Genomic DNA, 19,025 nt, shown 5'->3' on the forward strand with positions numbered 1-19,025 from the left:
CTGCAAAATTAAGGAATCCCTCATGACATCATAAAAAGGGTCGATGGTTTACTGGGGAAAGTATAAAAATTAATTACATATTCCCACATGACCCCCTTCCCCTAAATCTGTACACACCCCCTCCCACCTCCACACATTCTCTCATCAACAACAACCAGAAGCCATGCTGATGAACAGGGTACAAAAAGGGCAAACAAAACCCAGGGAGAGAAAGTTCTCTGGTGCACCCACTGTCTGCACCACACATTTGGGACTGCACAAGGAATGCCTAGTCCTGGAGTTTTTATACATAGAGGATCCTTCCTCAACAAAATTATAAGCCCTGTGAGGACAAGAGCTATGTCAAGATTTCACATCCTTGAAAATTAGCACCATGAAGTGGTTTAAGAAACGATTGCTGCTCTTAACAGCAGGTACACTTGCCTCTCCATTTGTGGATCATAAACGATGATTCCACTGTGGCCAGAAATAATAACTAAGATATAGGGAGACCTGCAGAGAGCATATATGTGTGTGTGTGTGTTTTTAAATATATATATATATATATATATAAAATCACAGAGCTTTACAAAAGATCTGCACAGGAGGTTATTCTCCCTTTCTGACAACTGAGAAAGCAGGCTCAGAGGTCAAAAAGCTAGTAAGTGTCAGACCTGGGATCTGAACCCAGTCTGCCTGCCCTTACACGTATACACTGTTTCCAGGCCTTGTGGTTTATTTCCTTTGGTTGGTTTCTGGATTTTTTTGGCTGTGCTGCTTGCAGGATCTTACTTCCCTGACCAGGGATTGAACCCAGGCCCTCAGCAGCAAAAGTGCTGAGTCTTAACCACTAGACCACCAGGGAATTCCCCATACCTGGTTCTCAAATGCCTGTGATTCAAGTTTCAAACTCCAACTCTTCTTCTCCCCTTTGCTATGAACATGAAAACCTCAGACTACTCCACAGTTCTATATCAAAAGCTCTGAGGTAAAACTATGTGGAAACTGAAATTAAAAACACCAACATTGCCGAAGAAAATGAAATACTTAGGTATAAATCTAGCAAAATAAGAATAGGATCCTAGGCTGAAAGCTACAAATGTTGATGAAAGAAATAAAAGATGACCCAGAATAAGTGGAGAGACTTATTAACATGTTCATGGATCAGAAGAATCAATATCGTGGAGATATCTATTCTGCCCACAAAGACTTACAGGTTTAACACAATTACTATCAGAATCTGGGCAAAGAATTTGTAGACAAAAACAAACTTACAAACTTCATCCTAAAACTAAACTTTAACCTTTATACGAAAAGGCAAAGAAGGTAGAATAGTTAAAACAATGTTGCAAAGCAACAAACTGGGAGGAGTCATTCTTCCTGATGTTAAGTCAAAGAATGACTGCCTTTTCAACATATATTTTCTCAAGCAATTAGATATCCACAAACTCAGATGCTCTTTAGTGGATGAATGGTGAAACAAATTGTGGAATATCCATATTATAGAATACTACTCAGCCATTTAAAAAAAAAAGAAACTCAACCTAAATCTTACACCTTACACAAAAATTAACTGAAAATGGATCAAAGACTTACATATGAAACATAAGACCATAAAACTTTCAGACAAAAAACAGAAGAAAGTCTTTAGGACCTAGGACTAAGGGAAGATTTCTCAGACTTGATGCCAAAAGAACAGTCTATAAAAGGAAAATTCATATGCTACATCTCATAAAATTAAAATCTGTTGCCCTACTCTAAGACAATGAAAAAGCAGATTACAGGCTGGAAAAATATATTTGGAAACTACATATCTTACAAAGGACTAGTATCTAGGCTATATTAAGAACTCTCAAAATTCACCAATAAGAAAACAAATTGTTCAATTAGAAAATGGGCAAAAAACATGAACAGACATTTTACCAGAAAGGATATACAGGTGAAATATCAACACATGAAAGGTTGTTCAGTATCTTTACAGTTTACATCTTTACATTTACAGTCATATCCCATTAGGGAAATGAAAGTTAAAACTACAACGAGACATCACTAAACACCTATCAGAATGGCTAAAATGACAAATAGTAACAACACCAAAAAGCGGTGAGGATACAGAGAAATTGGACCATATACACAAAGCTGATTGGAATATAAAATGGTATAGCCAGTCTGGAAAAGTTTGGCAGTTCCTTTCAATACACTTATATAATAATACAGTTAATAATACACTTATGATATGACCCGGCAATTATACTCGTGGGCATTTACCCCAAAGAAATGAAAACTTACGTTTGCACAAACACCTGTATGCAAATGTTCATAGTAGCTTTATTCACAATAGCTTAAAACTGGAAACAACCCAAATGTTCTTCACTGGAAAAATGCTTAAACAAACAGTGGAACATCCATACTATGGAACACTACTCAGCCTCATAAAAGACTACTGATACAGGCAATAACATGGACAGTCTGTCACAGAATTATGCTGGGTGAAAACAGTCAGTTTCAAAAGATTACCTGCTATATGATCCCATTTATATAATATTCTTGAAATAATATAATTACAGAGATGGAAAACAGGGGTTAGCATCTGGGGATAGAAGGGGGGGATGGTTCTTAGAAGGTAGCATCATGAAGGAGCTTTTGTGGAGATGGAACAGTTCTGTATCTTAATTGTGAAGCAGTTACATTAAACTACCTGTGTAGGGATTACCCTGGTGGTCCAGTGGCTAAGACTCCAAGTTTCCAATGCAGTGGGCCCGGGTTCAATCCCTGGTCAGGGAACTAGATCCCGTATGCTGCAACTAAAACAACAACAACAAAACACCCTGCAGGCTGCAACTGTGTGCTACAACTAAGACCCACAGCAGCTAAATAAATAAAATTTAAAAAGAAGAAAACAACAAACTACTTGTGTGGTAAAACTGCACACAACTACACACACACACACACGAGTGTATGTATAACTAGTGAAATGCGAATAAGGTCCATGAGTGTACCAATGTCAGTTTCATGGTCTTGACACTGCACTAAACTTATGCAAGATGCTAACATTAGGGAAGGAGGGATGAAGGGTGAACAGGACCGCCTGTGTGTATATTAATATTTTTTTTCTTACAATTTCCTGTGAATCTATAATTATTTCAAGACGAAAAATTTAAAACAAGTAAGCAAAAGTAAGCTGACAGACAAAACCCAAAAAGACGGGACACAGGATTCCAGCAATGTTTCTCTTTTACACAGAACAGGACGACTAAGACTTTCTGAGGACAGCTTCTCAGCTGAGAATCCTCTCAGACCCTTCTTCTCACGTGCTGCCCGGCTTGAGATGCTGGACATGCCCGTCCGCGTGGTTCCTTATCTGGACTGAGCAAGAAACTGCCAGGGCAACCAAAAGGAAAGTAAGAAAAAAGAAGGGAAAGTTCACTGAAGAACTTCCGTCCAAAGAATAAGGAGTCAAGCAGGAGAACTCCATCAGCAAGGCTGTGACTCATCGGACTGGTAAAATCCATGACAAGCAGCAGTAAGCGAAGGTGATGAGAAAGTGAAGAAAGATGACAAGAAGAACGCACTGCAGAAGCTAAGTGAGCTGTTTAAACATGTTCTTGCTGTTCAAAAAATAAGTGAAGGTATAAATCTCAAAGCAATGGTATGTACATTCTTCAAACAAGGGCAGGTGGGGTGGGGGGAGTTGTTTTAACACAGAAGTCCTAGCACTGTTATCTTCATAAATGAAACTGCTTACGCATTTTCAGGGCTGCACTGCTTTGGACTGTTAATCAGATGGATACTAAGATTTTTTCAATTAGCAGCATGAGCTACAATACTATTTTAAACTGCTCCTTTACCAATAAATCTGTAAAGATCACATTTAAAAAAATAGATTTCATTTTAAAAAAAAGTACTTTTTAAAAAATAAAAAGTCACAAAAATTTTCTCACTGGGAGAAAATATTTGTAAAACATATATCTGACAAAGGACTCTCATTAAAAACATATTAAAAACTTCCAAATTAATAATATACACCAAAAAGTGAGCAAAAGACATCTGCAGATGGCAAATAAGAACATGCTGAACATGTACTTCTGATAAGATGCTCAACATTAGGGAAATCAAAACCATGAGCAACTCTACCTCAACTAGGATGTCTATGATCAAAAAACCAGAAAATAACAAGTATTGGTGAGGATGCAGAGAACTTAACTCCTTACACACGGCTTTAGGGACATAAAATGATACAATCACCTTAGAAAATAGGTGGGAAATTTCTCCAAAAGTTAAAACAAATGACTTAGGTATACCACTCCTAGATACCTACCTAAGAGAAACAAAAGCGTAAGTTCACACAGACTTAACACTTGAACGCTTACAGCAATTTCATGTGTTAAAAGCCCCAAACTGGAAATAAAACCAATATCCATCAACAAGGGGACAGATAAACAAATCGTGGTATATCCACACAATGGAAGACCAGTCAGCAAGGAAAAGGAACAAATTACTGTATCACTCTACAATGCTGATGAACGTCAAAATCAATGTGGAATAAAGTCAGGACAAGGGGAGAGAACTTACTGTTGAATTCCAGAAAACGCAAATTAATCTACAGTAACAGCAGATCAGTGGTTGCCTGGGACTGGGAGGGGAAGGTTAGGGAAGAATAGATTATAAGCGAGCACAAGAAACTTTTATTTTAAGGGTGAAGGATATGTCCACTATCTTGATTGTCATGATGGTTTCACAAATGTATATATGCTGCTGCTGCTGCTGCTAAGTTGCTTCAGTCGTGTCCGACTCTGTGTGACCCCATAGACGGCAGCCCACTAGGCTCCTCCATCCTTGGGATCCTCCAGGCAAGAATTCTGGAGTGGGTTGCTATTTCCTTCTCCAATGCATGAAAGTGAAAGTGAAGTCACTCAGTAGTGTCTGACTCTTCGCGACCCCATGGATTGCAGCCTACCAGGCTCCTCTGTCCATGGGAGTTTCCAGGCAAGAGTACTGGAGTGGGTTGCCATTGCCTTCTCCGAAATGTATATCTATATATGTCTAAATTCATCCAACTTACACGCTTTAAGTATATGTAGCCTAAAATACAGTTCTATCTCAGTAAAACTCTTAAAAAGATTTTTTAAATTAGAGGAATCAACTCTTCAGATTTTTCAGAGTTTATAACTTAGAGACTGATTTAATCAAGAAAGCTGAACATCTACTGAGTGTCCAATACATACAAAGGTCCTGAATAAGGTGTTTTGCACACATTACTCTAATACTGAGAAAAACACTGCAAACTGGCACTGACATTCCCTACTTTGTTGTTTTTGTTCAGTCTCTAAGTCATGTCTTACTCTAAGACCCCATGGACTGCAGCACACCAGGCTTCCCTGTCCTTCACTATCTCCCGGAGTTTGTGCAAATTCATGTCCATTGAGACGATAATGCCATCCAACCATCTTTCCCAGCATCGGTTTTTCTCATTATTGGAAAAACTCATTTCCAATGAGTTGGTTCTTCGTATCAGGTGGCCAAAGTATTGGAGCTTCAGCTTTAGCATCAGTCCTTCTAATGAATATTCAGGATCGATTTTCTTTAGGATTGACTGGTTGATCTCTTTACAGTCCAAGGCACTATTCAGAGAGCCTCCTCCAGCACCACATTTCAAAAGCATCAACTCTTCGACACTCAGCCTTCTTTATGGTCCAATTCTCACGTCTGTACATGACTACTGGAAAATCTATAGCTTTGACTATATGGACCTTTGTCAGCAAAGTGATGCAGCCATGAAATTCCCTACTTCACAGACAACAAAACAAAGCTTCAGAGGGTAAGTTAACTTTTTTCATCAAGGTCACACAGCTGATATTAACAAATGGCTGAGTGGCGAATTCAAACCTTTGGTCTGGTTGACTGCAAAGCTCTTTATGGTGCTATAACACAACTGCTACCTTCTGAAGGCACAAACATGACCTCCAGAGGTGTTAGGCCCTCTCCAGAGAGCAGCTTGGCTTTCCCTCTTCCTTGACATGGAGCTCAAGAGCCAAGAAATGTCCTGGGGACTCTATTGATACATCTTGGCAAGGCAGATGGCAAACCACTTCTACTCTTTTCAAGGAAAAACTGAAAACACTTCTAAATGAGTGCTCAGCTTTTTCCAGGAAATACCCATACCATCTTAGAAATGGAATTCCAATAGATTTCCTGGGAAAATTCAATCAATTGCCAATGAAAACGTACTCTGGCTGTTTCCACCTTAGTTATATCTCCAGATTGATATTTCCATCACTTGGAATTTCCAGCCTGATTCCAGGGTTATTCAATGCACGTCCCCTCTTGGGCAAGCCGAGCTGCTGCCAGCAGAATGGCATGCTGGCACCATCCAAGCCTCTCAGGAATGGGGCCCAGCGGAAGCGCGCCTGCCACTCCAGTGTCACATTTGGAGGAGTTACAAGCAGATCTTGGAGGACAGTGTCTCTGCTTCTACACTGCTTGCCAGAGGTTGAGGGAAGCTTGTCTCTCTCCCAATATTTGAGGGACGCAAAGGAGGCATAGAAAAGAGTGGCAGCTTCTTGATTTCACATCAGGCAGCTAAATCCCTGTGGAATGCCATCATGAGATCTGGGGAGCCTTGAGTCAGAAGTTACTTAAGGTTGTAGAGGAGAGAAGCAAAAGAGGCTTCCTAAGAGGCATGCCCACTGGCTAACCTAGAAGAAAACTTCTGCAGTAAAACTGTGAAGGAATTAATACAGCTACATCGTTTCTGATGGAGCAGGCAGAGGTTTGGCATCTGATTCAAGCAGCCTGAAACCCACCTTTGTCCTTTGTTGGTATGACGTTTCAGGAGCAATTTGGGCCCAAGGTAAAAGTAAGTGAGAAATAACGCCAGCAGACACCTCGTTCAGTAGAGGCTCCTTTGAGATGGCAGGCAGTGGAGCAGAGAAGTGTTCAGCTTTCATTTTAACAGATTAACTCAAGTTCTTTTCATTTTATGGTTTCCTGAAGGATTTTTTTAAAAGAGTTTGACAGTTTGCAAACAAGGCCAAAAATAAAACAACCCTGAAACAGGTAGGGCAGAGAGGTAGCTAGAATAGGAAGGATCTCTTGGACTCCTTTTGAGAAGCTTCCAGAATGCAAAGATTACAGCCATCAAACAAATTTGGAGGAGTCAGTACTGAAAATTGAGGCCAATGATGAAACATAATTCCTGGGTGGATTCCTCTTGAGTATCCAGAGCTGCATGTTCATCCCAGCCTGCTCCAGCAACTCGCCCTGAAAAGCTCCTCAAAGCTGTACAATTCAAGATCAATGCCCAACCTACATCAAGTAAGTAATGACTTTATCCAACCCCACCCACTGTGGAGCATGTGTTTTTAAAGCAGAAAAGAGATCAACAGGATGATAGCTAAATAAAGTAATTATGCCAAGGAAGAAAAGTGAGAAAGTTAGCACTCCATGAAGGTGACTAGAAACCCATGAGGCACCAGCTAGTCCCCTGACTGAGAAGCTCTACAAAGGAGATCCCCTTTAGAATTTGTATTCATGTGGTTGACTAGCTATCTTGTCAACAATACTGACTGAAATCTATATACAGTGCTTTAAATTAGGTTTAAACTTTTTAGTTTATACTTATTCTTTTATACTTCAGTATATACAGTAATATAATATATACACAGTATACATATATACAGTGTAACAGTATATAACAGTATACACAACATAGGGCAATGTATATACAATGTAGGGCAAAATCACCTACAATGAATAAGATTAAATGTAGAAAATCAGGATCAAGAAGAAAAATATAAATATGTCAATCATGCAGGTTAACAATCTTTCATGAATGAACTTAAAATTTGCCTCTGGATTTTCCTGGCAGTTGAAGCAGAAAACGAAACACCAACAATAGTATACTTGTCAGTATTGGAAAGGAGTAAGTATATCAGTTCCTCAGGAAAAACAAATCTTTTCTCAGCACTGAGTTCTAAAATAATTTTTTTTTGGCCTCGCCATGCAGCTTGTGGCATCTTAGTTCCCTAACCAGGAATCAAACCTGTGCCCCCCATAGTGGAAGCTTGGAGTCTTAACCACTAGACCACCAAAGGGAGTCCCTAAAATAATTTTTTAACATTGACTCTGTGCAAAGGATACTGTGTATGGGGAAAAAAAAAAAGCAATAATCTTGGAAAGGCCTTTATAACACATGGCATTATACCACATACTATTAAAAGATATCCAAGAAATATTATCCTGAAGTTATCGGTGTGGTGAGAAAAAATACATTAAATATCACAGTCTAAGAACGCTTTTCCAAAAACACAGACGTAGGAATATTCTATATATTGATAAGATATATAATGCTTTAAGAAACTCTTCAAAACTAAGTTAAAATAATGCTAAATTAGTAGACTGTAATTCTTATTTCAAAAGCCTCCACAAAGGGTTTCCTTAAGTAGAGAGGTCGCCAATGTCTAACATATCTGCCCAACACTCAGTTTGCAACACAGACCAAGGGTCAGAGAAAACCAAATGCAGGAGCTACTTGCAGTTGATGATGAGAAAGGTTGCAGTATCCTAAAATCCTAAAGAATCTTAGATCAATGGGAACATGACATATGCTATAAAAGTCTTATTTTAAGAAGACCAAATGATACACTGAAATATATATGCTCTTAAATATATACATGCATAAACATAATGTGTGGATATGAAAGGGAAATGGTCTAAACTGTAAACTTTGATTTATGTACATTTTTGGGATATTTCCAAAACAACAAGTTCAACAGCATGCTATAGGGCAAAGTGATTTAAAAGCTAAATTTATATTTGAACATTGGTGCTGAGAACAAAGCTCAGTAATTCTGGGATTAGCACCCCCTGCCAAACAGGCAGTCTTTAAGCACCAGCTCAACTTCATCTTCTTGGTGAGATTTCCTCCGTTTGGAGGACAGAACTGACCTGCTTCTGCTTGGTTCAAAAGACCTAACAGATTTATTTTTAGAGCTCTGCCTTGCCCCTTAGAGTGGGCCCAAAAGACAAGTGAAAACAGCCAAGAGGAAATAAAATAGCAAACCTGCCGCCTCTGTGGCCCTGAATGGCCATTCTTCCACCCTCCCTCTCCAAAGCCCACCTCTTTCCTCCCATTATCTAAGTCTTTCCTTCAAGATCCAACATACATTAAACCTCTGCTGTGCTCCCTGACCGGCCTCCTGTTTCTGGGCTCAAAGCAGTTCCATCCATAACATGCCCCTAGCAGGTGGCTCAAAGCCACTCCAGCACGGGATTTATCAAGCTTCCCCACTAGGCCGGAAATCCTATGAGGGGAGGGTCTACAGGCAGACTCCTGTAAATCCCAAGCACTTGCCACAGTGCCTGGTCAATGGAGACGATCTGCTCTGAGTAGTACCTCACTAAGTGGTGGACTAATCCATTTCCTTAAGCAGAGTCAGCCTTTACTAAGCAGCCACTATATGTGATGGCCCTAAGCTAGGCACTGAGCTTTCAAAGATGAATCAGACATGAAGCTGGACCCTCAAGGAGTTGAAATCTAATAGGATCCCCCGTGCACAGTTAACTATGAACCAAAGAAGAAAGTGAAAACTACCTTAAGAGATATAGATAATGTGTGAAATGAATGAAGAAAGTCACTATTACAAAGTTTGGACAGGAAAAGCCTGCAAACAACCTAAGTGTCCATGACTGTTTAAATAAATTATGGGACATACATATAATAAAACACATAGTCATTTAAAAGGGTGAGATATCTGTAAAAATACGATATACAAAAATGATATAATAGAGCTACTATTTACTGAACCTTTACCATTTGTTGGGAAGGGGGGCAGGCAGAAGGAAGCACAAGTGTAGAAAAAGGCTTTCCTGACTCCAGTCCCTTTTGCAGGACAATATCCTTGTCCTCAAGTTCCTTGCAATACATTTCCTCTCTTGCTTAAGCTACTTCAAGTTGGTTCTTGACATTTTCAAACACACCTAACACACAAGGTAAAAAAGACTAGATAGTGGGGTTGGCATTTGTTAAAGCTCATCAAACTGAGCGCTTAAAATGTGTGCTTTACTGTTTAACGTAAATTACATCTCAACTTAGAAACAGTGAGGCCAAGACAGCATGAATAAATGGAGAACACTGGTACCAGTAAGAGAACAACTGCACCAAAGGAGCAGTTCCAGGGCAGGGGTTGATCTGGTGCACTGCCCAGATCCCCCCCAGCACAAACACGCTCGCTCTCCCAGCTGGCGAGAGTACTGGCAGCTGCAGATCTCAGCTGATCCCTCTCCCAGACCTGCTCTCAGCTGAAGAAAAGCATTTCTCCAATGTCACTCCCCCTTCCCAGCCATAACTCACATTCATCGACTGGTGGATGGAGGGAGGGCGTGTAACGATTCAGCCCCGTTGGCCTAATCTGGTACTACTCTGAAGGGTTAGCCCCTTTAAGCAGCTCCAGAGCTCCGCACAGGACTGGCTATGGCCTCCGTTACATTCTCTCTGTTGCCCATCCTGCCATCATGACCCCTCGGGTAGTAGTCCTGAGAGCATCCCCCAAATAACTTCCTGGGGATGCAGACCTCCGTCTCAGGAGCATGCTTCCTGGGAAACCTGACTTGCAACATGTGAGAAACAGGATGAATCAATTTTTAGCAAGCTTGAGATTCCAGGTAAAAGCATCCAACAAGGAGATTGGGCTAGAGCTCAGGAAAGTTTTGGGCAGGAAAGAGATTTGGGAGCGATCCACAGAAAGGTGACAATTAAAACCGTGGGATTTTACAATATACCAACGGGGAAAGGCTGAAGAGAGGAAGGCCAAGGTAATAAAAAGGGCTGATATTTCATGTGTGGATAAGAAAGGGAAGACCCAAGACATAGGCGGAAAGAAAGGGGAGAACAGAGACTACAATCATTATCACCAAAAGCACTTCAGGAAAGTCTCCTGTCAACAAAGGCAAATACTACCAGAAGAGCTAAGAATAACGAGACACGACACAATAAATGCTTAACAAACCCTGGTTAATCGAGCTGAGTGGGACACGTGGCCTGCAGGGTGCTCAGCTTTTGCTGGGTTGTTTTTGGCAGCTTCTGTCCTACAGCGACAGGCACAAACTCTACCTGAGTGCCCTGAGGCAGATCCACCGTTGCAAAGAAAAGCTGAAACGGTCCAGTACATGAACATAAGTGAGCCAAGACAGAGTTCAGCTGCTTAAGCAATTTGGAAGAAACCTTCTTCTGAAAGGTTTCTTTCAAGAGTATTCCCAGGGATCCTCTGAATTAACAGCTGGGATCCTTGAGAAGGCTCACTGTCCGTATGGACCAAATTCAAACCTCAGTCAAATCCACAGATATTTAAATAGACTGATTCTAGCACACTTTTTTTGAGGGGTGGGGACAGAAAGCCACAGGTATAAGGAAGGAGGAGGGAGGTAATCACTTACAGACTTCAGTGACATAATCATTGCTTTGAATACAAATAAACAAGCTCTTCTTAGCCATGGCACCCTAAAGTAAATGACATCCCACACAAACAGGTGTTATGTGACCTCCAGTCCTAGACCAGAGTAAACAATTTTACTTCTGCTCCTGTGCCCAACGTAACTAGGCATAATATTCAATGGCTCACTGGCTTTCCCTGTTTTCCTTCGGGTGTGGCTGAGGGATTCTCACACCTATGTCCCTTACCCCGAGTCCTGCAATCCAAGGCCAAGGCAACACAGATGCCCAAGAGCCTGTGTGGCTCTATTTCCTGCAGAGATTTCAAACCTGTCAGGAATTCCGAAAGTCAGCACCAATTTCAAATCTGATCAGCATCTCTGAAAGTCACAGTTACCATACAGCTGAATAAAATATTTTTTCATAAATTTAACGCCAGTGTGTCTGTGTTTGGAAACTTTGAAAATACATGTTGTATGGTTTACTGCACTGGAAAAGGTGCCAACAGAGTTTCAAAGGAAGGGAAGTGTATAACTGTTTCCTTTCAAATGCATTTTCCAATGGGATCCATTCAGGGAAAAGGCTGGAACTAACTAAAACATTATTAAAAACTGTTATGGAAAGAGACAGGGAGATGGAAAAAGATAGACCCAAAAAAGTGAAATACATAACCAAGAGTGAGACAGACATACAAGGAAAAAGAAAGGGGATCTGGGCAGAGAGACAGGTTGGACGGGGAAGTGGGGTGAGATGGAGTTTTGTCTGGCAGTTGCTGTTCGTGGTCTCATACTGCCGCAGATCAATCGATCCGGGCTGCAGTGCTGCTGGCCCAGTGGCACAAGACAAACCACAGAGTTGGCTTCAAGTTTGGCGCTTGCGAACTGCTGACCTTCAGTTTTCAAACCAAAAATATTCTTTGGGAAACGGTAATACCAGGTTCAGCCCAACCAGCCAAGCAAAAACAAGGACTACTAACCTGAAGTAACACCCTATTCAGTTACATCAGGCACCAAGCCTTCACAGGCATCAACTGGGAAAATCGGCAAACCTGAAACCACACCCCACCAAAAGCTAACTCCAGATTCTGACTCAACCAAATAGGCAATGATAACCAGAAATGCTACAGCAAGTGACATGGTGTTTCAAAGTTGGCTTGACCAGGACCTACTCAAGCAGGAAGGCCAGTCCTTGCTCACAGAGCCAGAGATATGGCAATTCCTTCTGAGGTCACATGTGCATGACTCCAGTGGAATCTGCATGCAATGCTTAGGGCAGGGTTTGGCACTGACTTACAAGCCATTACATTTCTAGACAAAGGATTAACAGTTTGTAGTGAGTTGTTTTTTTGGTTTGGAGTGTTTTTCTTTTTTCCCCCTGTCTTTTTCTAAATTCATCTAAGTTACGGTGATGCTAAAATCTATCTCCTAAACTGGGATATTTGTGAGGGCAAAAGGGTGTGCTATTAGTAACTCATAAACAGAGGCAAGCAAGCACTGGGCAAACCAGGACTTACCGTCACCCTAGCCTAAGCCATAATAGCTGTTCTTCTCTCTGGGTCAGTATTATACAATTTCAGCTCAGAAGAATCTTATTTAAAAAGCCAGGACTGCTCCTGATTAGTGCCAAAGCACTTTTTGAGCTCCTCCAATGGAGAGGTAAACAAATCAATTAAGTTAACTGCAAAAACTAACAAGAAAGATTGGGCTTGACAATCAGGATTCTGGAGAAGCAGCAGCTTCAGGGGAAAAGGGAATGTGCCACAGATGGAGCTGTGGAGGCTGATCCACCCGGCCTCTCAGTGCCGGGCCCCGATGCCTCAGCCAGCTTCAAACGGCGAGTGGAGGGCGGGCAGACCTTGGTGCAAGTCTGCTGAGTTCCAGGCCATCATTCTTGAGGGTGTAATAACCATGGGCTGTAGCACACATGTTGAGGGATGAGGGAAAAAAATAAACAGAGAGACAAAAGAATGAGGATGCACTGCCAATTTCAATTGTGCAGCTTTTATTTTTAAATGCTTATCAAGCTGAGAGAGAGCAGAGTTCTTGGAAAACAAGGTTTCCTTTTTTCCAATGCCAGCGTAAAACACCCTCAAGGACGGGCACTGCACAGACTGTAACAACAAGGAACGTGGCCCTGCACCCTCCCAGCAGCACAGCCCGCCACAGGTCCCACGCTGCTCTGATTTCGGCTCAACTGAGAACTCGAAATAACAGGCCCACTGCCTCTGGTAAAAACTGCTCTTTTTAAATTTTTTATTAATCTCCAAACTGGCTGTCTTAGAATTACAGCCCATTACCTACTAACTCTCTTCACTAATAAAATAAATTTGTAAAAGGCCTAATTACTACTTTTACTGAAGTACACTGCCTGGGGATCAAGCACAGGAAGCCAAGGACTCAACCAGTTGTCAGCGAGACTGGGTTGGGGAGGGGGCCCGGGGGAGGATATGGAGTCATCAGAGGGAGGGGATAGGAGGGCCACAGGAGAGGCTGAGCCCGTGCCCAAAAAGAAACAAAAGGCCACTAACCCTGCTGTTGTTCGGAACAGCCCCGAGAGGATCCATGCCATCATGGCATTTTGGGAGGCCTGTCACGGGTTACACAGGCCTGTGCTGCCCACGCCCCAACTCAGCAGAAAAAGCGAGCTGCAGTCCAAGACAGATGGATCCTGGCCGGACTCTCAGCAGAGAGCCTGGAGAGTCTGACCAGTAAGGAAATAAACAACCATTCTTCCCACCTATCCCTCTCTCTCTCCTTGCCTCCCCACCCCCCAATCTAGGCCCCCAAAGAAGAAAAAGACACAAAACAACAACAAACGCGGGCAATTGCACAAGAGCTGTACCGTGAAGGCGAGGCCGACTGCATCGACTTCTGGGCCGTGCCCTGCACCCCATCCCAGAACACTGATTACAGAGCTGGAAAAGTTCCTCACCCGCTGAGCCAGCCAGCCCCTCATCCAGGGCTGGTGCGGAGCAGTCTGACTAGAAACGAGCAGTCAACTCTGACACGCTCATTTGTAACAGAAGGTGTGTATGAGACAAACTAGTCCAAGCTTAGAGAGAAAGGAAGAACAAGACGTGACTGTCATTCTTAATTGTCCACGAAGAGCCCTCGAAGGCAAATCCTGTGCCTCTCTGCGACTCTGATAAACAGTATTTCTCCTCCAGAGAAAACTAAAAAAATAAAAATCAAGTGCTGCCAAAGAATCTCATTTTTAAGGAATACTGATAAGAAAACCTGCCACTGCAGGTGAGTGAAGCCTGTTGCGGACACGCCTTTTGGGGACGACCAGACTGAAACCTGGCGGCTCACTGAGGCGGGGTCTGCACTAACTCTCAGCACATCACATGCCTGACCCTGAAGGAAGGACTGAGGAATGATCTCAATGGGAAAAACCCGACAGCAAGGGCTGTGACACCAAAGCCACAGCTCCATGGGCCCCTGGAGCCTCTCAAACTAAGCTGCCAGCTAGGGAGCTAACACTAGCTTTGGATATAATGCAGCTCTGGTAGAGTAATTAATTTTTTTCTTAACTGGGATTACATTAATTTTCAAGGACTAATGGAGTCCAGCTGTAATGGGAAGAGCGGCTGTCGATGCACAAAGGCACTTGTGCGTACAACATTATAAACACACACATACACACACACACGTGCGCATGCACACACACACAGACCTATAAAAAGGATCCACTATAACAGGATATTTTTAGTTTCTACAATGCTGCACTAAAAATACAGCCCCGGCTGATACATCATGGCAGAACTATTCTCTCTCTGTCCCTTCAGGAACAGTTTAAAACATTTATTTTTGTTTCCTTTTTGCGATGGTCAGAGCAGAGAGAGAAAATAGCAACTCATTGATAAGAGGAAACGAGAGAGACATGAAAAATTGAAAACTACCTAAAAACTCATGGAGAGGTTTATTTTATTAGTTCTTAATAAATATCTTGCAGATTTCCTCAGGAAATACACCAGATCACATGTAAAATAGTTTGATACTGATGTCAACTGCATCAACATATGAAGTCTATTAGGGTGAAGCCACAGCAGGGTGATCAGCGTGCTGAAAAACTCCACAGTACTTGGAGGGGGGGGGGTCTCACGGCCTTCCAAATTCTTCGAGAGGTAAAAAAGTCAGCCAAGACGCAGAGAGAGAGAAAGAGAGAAAAAAAAAGATCCCACATCCTGCTTTCAGCTGCCAGCAATGTGAAGTGCCCAGAGATTAATTCTACGTCTGGCCTGGAAATGTGACTTTAAAGCATGAGGGAGGGGAGCTGGGGTGGGGGGAGTGAGGAGGAAAGAGGAAAGAGAAGGGCAGGCCAACTGAGGCTGGCAGCGGGCCACCGACCCCCTCCCAAAGCCATGTTTCAATGCAGACAGAAGTAAACCCCAACAGACAGCAGCGCCTCAGCCTGCCAGGGCCTCACACCAGCTGCAGCGCATCTCGTTCTCCGCTCGCCCGAGTGCAGATGTTCCCCACAGCATCACTTCCGCTCAACTTTCTTTTAAAGAAATAGCACACATATGTGGAGGCATTTCCAACACTTCCCAACAGGACGCTCCTTGCCTTTAAGGGCTTCGGAGCAAGGGCGAAACTGACAGCAGGTACCTCGATGGCTGACTGAACTGCTCCGCCTCCCGTGGGAAGAAGCACCAGCCATGGGCTGCAGAGCATTAGTTAACTAAGGGGACTGTCTTTACAAAAAATGTGGCTTCCTACTGTCTTCAGTGGGAGAGGGCCCCATAGTTTGGGGTAAAGAAAAAAAGGGGGGAGAAGTATGTCGAAGATCTTACTCCTGGTTTCTCAAAGCAGTCCACTGTAGCATTACCATCTCAAAGTGAAGGTACTGACGGCTTGTCACCATGGAGACTGCATAAAGCCATTGTAACAGAATGTCCTAAAAACAAAGTAACATCTTTGGGACTCCCCTGACAGTCCAGTGGTTAGGACTGCAGGCTTCCACTACAGGGAGCCCAGGTTCAATCCTTGGTCTGGGAACTAAGATCCCACAAGCTACACAGGGTGGCCTCGGGTCGGGGGGGGGACAGCGGGGAGTACATATATATCTGTGCGTCTAAGTTTTTTAACACGCATGTTTACTTGGCTGTAAGAAAGACATCAATTTTTTTAAAAAAATTAAGTTTGCTAATTTCTTACATGCCTAAACTCATTATATATAATCCCAAACCCTGGTAAGTTAATCAATTGATAATTAATGATTAAGTACCTAATTCTGAAGTTAGCTTTGATATTGCTAGGGATTTCATAAAATATACAGTCTTCTCTTGTTCTCATGGAGTAAATACTCTAGTTGAGGGATCTATGTATTTCATGAAGCTAAAATAATTGCATTTTTGAGAACAGCTGAATATCCTCTAGTTGATCTGCTAGGTTATTGATTCTTCTGGAATGAAAGAAGAGGGAAGAATCAGCAATGTCAAAAGAAAACAAAATACTTTTGTTTTTGAGAAAACAAAACGCTCAAAATCAAAGTTGCTTTGTTTGAACCTCAAGTTAAAGAGAGGAAATAGGATCTTCCTGTAAGGGAAGGAGAGAGATAGTGGCAAACAATTATGGTGAGAAGGTTTAAATCAGTAAATATTTAATAAATGTCTTCTATGCTCAAGGTACCAGATATAAAAACAGATTTAGAAGCTGTTAACTAATTTGCATGATACAGCATATAACACAATCAGAGCTAGAATCTAATTTTACCTAATTTCAATTTTTTTGTCATTACAATTTCTAAAAATAAGTTTAATACAAAAATATTGTGATCACTATAGAAAACTACAAGAACCCAAAGAAAACAAAGAAAATTAAAGACACTTTTAATCTATCCCAGGGAATCATGATTAAGTTTTGATGTATATCCATCAGTTTTTTTCTGTTGAAATGTGTATATAGCATGTATTATTTTACAAAAATGTGATCAACTACAAAGTTCATAACCACACAGCCTTCAGAGGAAGGAGAGATCACATTTTTGGCAGCTGACCCCACCCCTAGGAGTCACTCACCCAGGAAACAGAAATGTGATGATCTGACTCCCCTGACTTGGTGGCACACACACATCTGTTCCAGCCCTGGAACTCTCTCTGAGTTCCTTAAAGCAAAGAAATTTCAAAGGTATTTCATTCTCCTCTATCCTCCTTCTGCACATTCTTGAGCCCAAGTCAGCCAGGTGCACTGATTCCACAGAGATGCTGCCCTAGCACACCTTCCACGTGAGTGCATGCTAAGTTGCTTCAGTTGTGTCCGATTCTGTGGGACCCTATAGACTGCAGTCTGCCAGGCTCCTCTGTCCACAAGGTTTCCCAGATAAGAATACTGGAGTGGTCTGCCATGCCCTCCTCCATGGGAATCTTTCCTACCCAAGGATCAAACCCACGTCTCTTACATCTCCTGCTTTGGCAGGTGGGTTCTTTACCACTAGTGCTACCTGGGAAGCCCACAGTGCTTCCAAAGTCAAGACTAAGCAATGGAAAGGTCTATCAGAGATCATGGGAAACATCTGTATCCAAACGTCTCTGGCTGAGTCTAGTTCCATGCCCTGGTGGCTTGTGCGCCCCCACTGGCACAGCCTTAATTCCTTGCAATTCTGCTCCATAGACTGTTTACTCCCAGAGCTTTTGCTACCAAATAAAGATGGTACTTCTTTATTAACATTCTGTTACACGCTGACAATTCATTCCTTAGTGAAAAGCAGGACAGCCACAAAAGGCAACAGTATTCTTTCCTCCCTGAAATGGCAAGAGCATACAACCTCTCACCTACACGCCCAAGTTAACTTTCAAGGCCTGAGCTCTTCCCAGCTGGCAAGCAGTCACCTGAGGTGAGGTGAGGGGAAAGGTCTGACTCCTGACAGTGCAGCCCCTGGTGACTCCACCTCTACTTCACTCTGCAAAATGTATAAAAATGGGCTGCTGTGCTGGTCCGAACTTTTACATCTGATGCAGAAGATCTACTGTCACAACTCTCAGGCGTTACTTCATTAAGCACGTAGGGTTCCTCACATCTCTTACCAACTGAATGAAATTACAAATGGGGCTAGAATTCCCTCCAGCTGATGGAAATGAAAATACATTTGCAGAGCTACCTAAAAAAGGTCTCCTTTTTAAGCTTTAAGAGCAATGAAGTAAATCAAAAAGGATGACATTTTTAACTATAAAATTTTTTTACAACTTTTGTACATTAAAAAAACAAATATATTTAAGAATCAAATACAAGTAAGAAAATCACCAATGAATACAGAAGGGACTTGCTGTATTAACTATCTACAAAGCTCAAATAAACTGGTAGGAAAAATATTAGGGAGGAATGAAAAAATTTGCAGAGAACAGGACCACACAGAACTATACGTGGTTAATAAAACACAGGAAAAAATGTCCACTCTCACCAATAATCAAAGAAATGCAATTGAAAACAGGATAGGTTGGAAGACGGTTTGGCAGTTTCCTACAAAACTAAACACAGTCTTACCATATGACCCAGCAATCCCACTCCTTGGTATTTACTCAAATGGGTTGAAAACATAAGTCCCCACAAAAACCTGCACTCAGATGTTTATAGCAGCCTTATACATGATTGCCAAAATTTAGAAACAACCAAGATAT

The 19,025-nt window shown here is 42.0% G+C and overlaps 1 protein-coding gene and 1 non-coding gene across 6 annotated transcripts in view; both read right to left on the minus strand.

Moving 5' to 3' along the window:
• The window catches only part of SMG6 (SMG6 nonsense mediated mRNA decay factor), a 200,047-nt gene that overhangs the window by 114,122 nt on the left and 66,900 nt on the right, over positions 1-19,025 (minus strand). The gene's annotated exons all lie outside the window — the stretch shown is intronic.
• TRNAK-UUU (transfer RNA lysine (anticodon UUU)) lies at positions 772-844 on the minus strand. The gene has a single exon. It is a non-coding gene; the product is annotated as a tRNA-Lys (tRNA).

This window comes from Moschus berezovskii, chromosome 20 (assembly GCF_049115385.1).
Source record: "Moschus berezovskii isolate FMDL1 chromosome 20, NW_MosBer_1.0, whole genome shotgun sequence".
Taxonomy (NCBI): Eukaryota; Metazoa; Chordata; class Mammalia; order Artiodactyla; family Moschidae; genus Moschus; species Moschus berezovskii.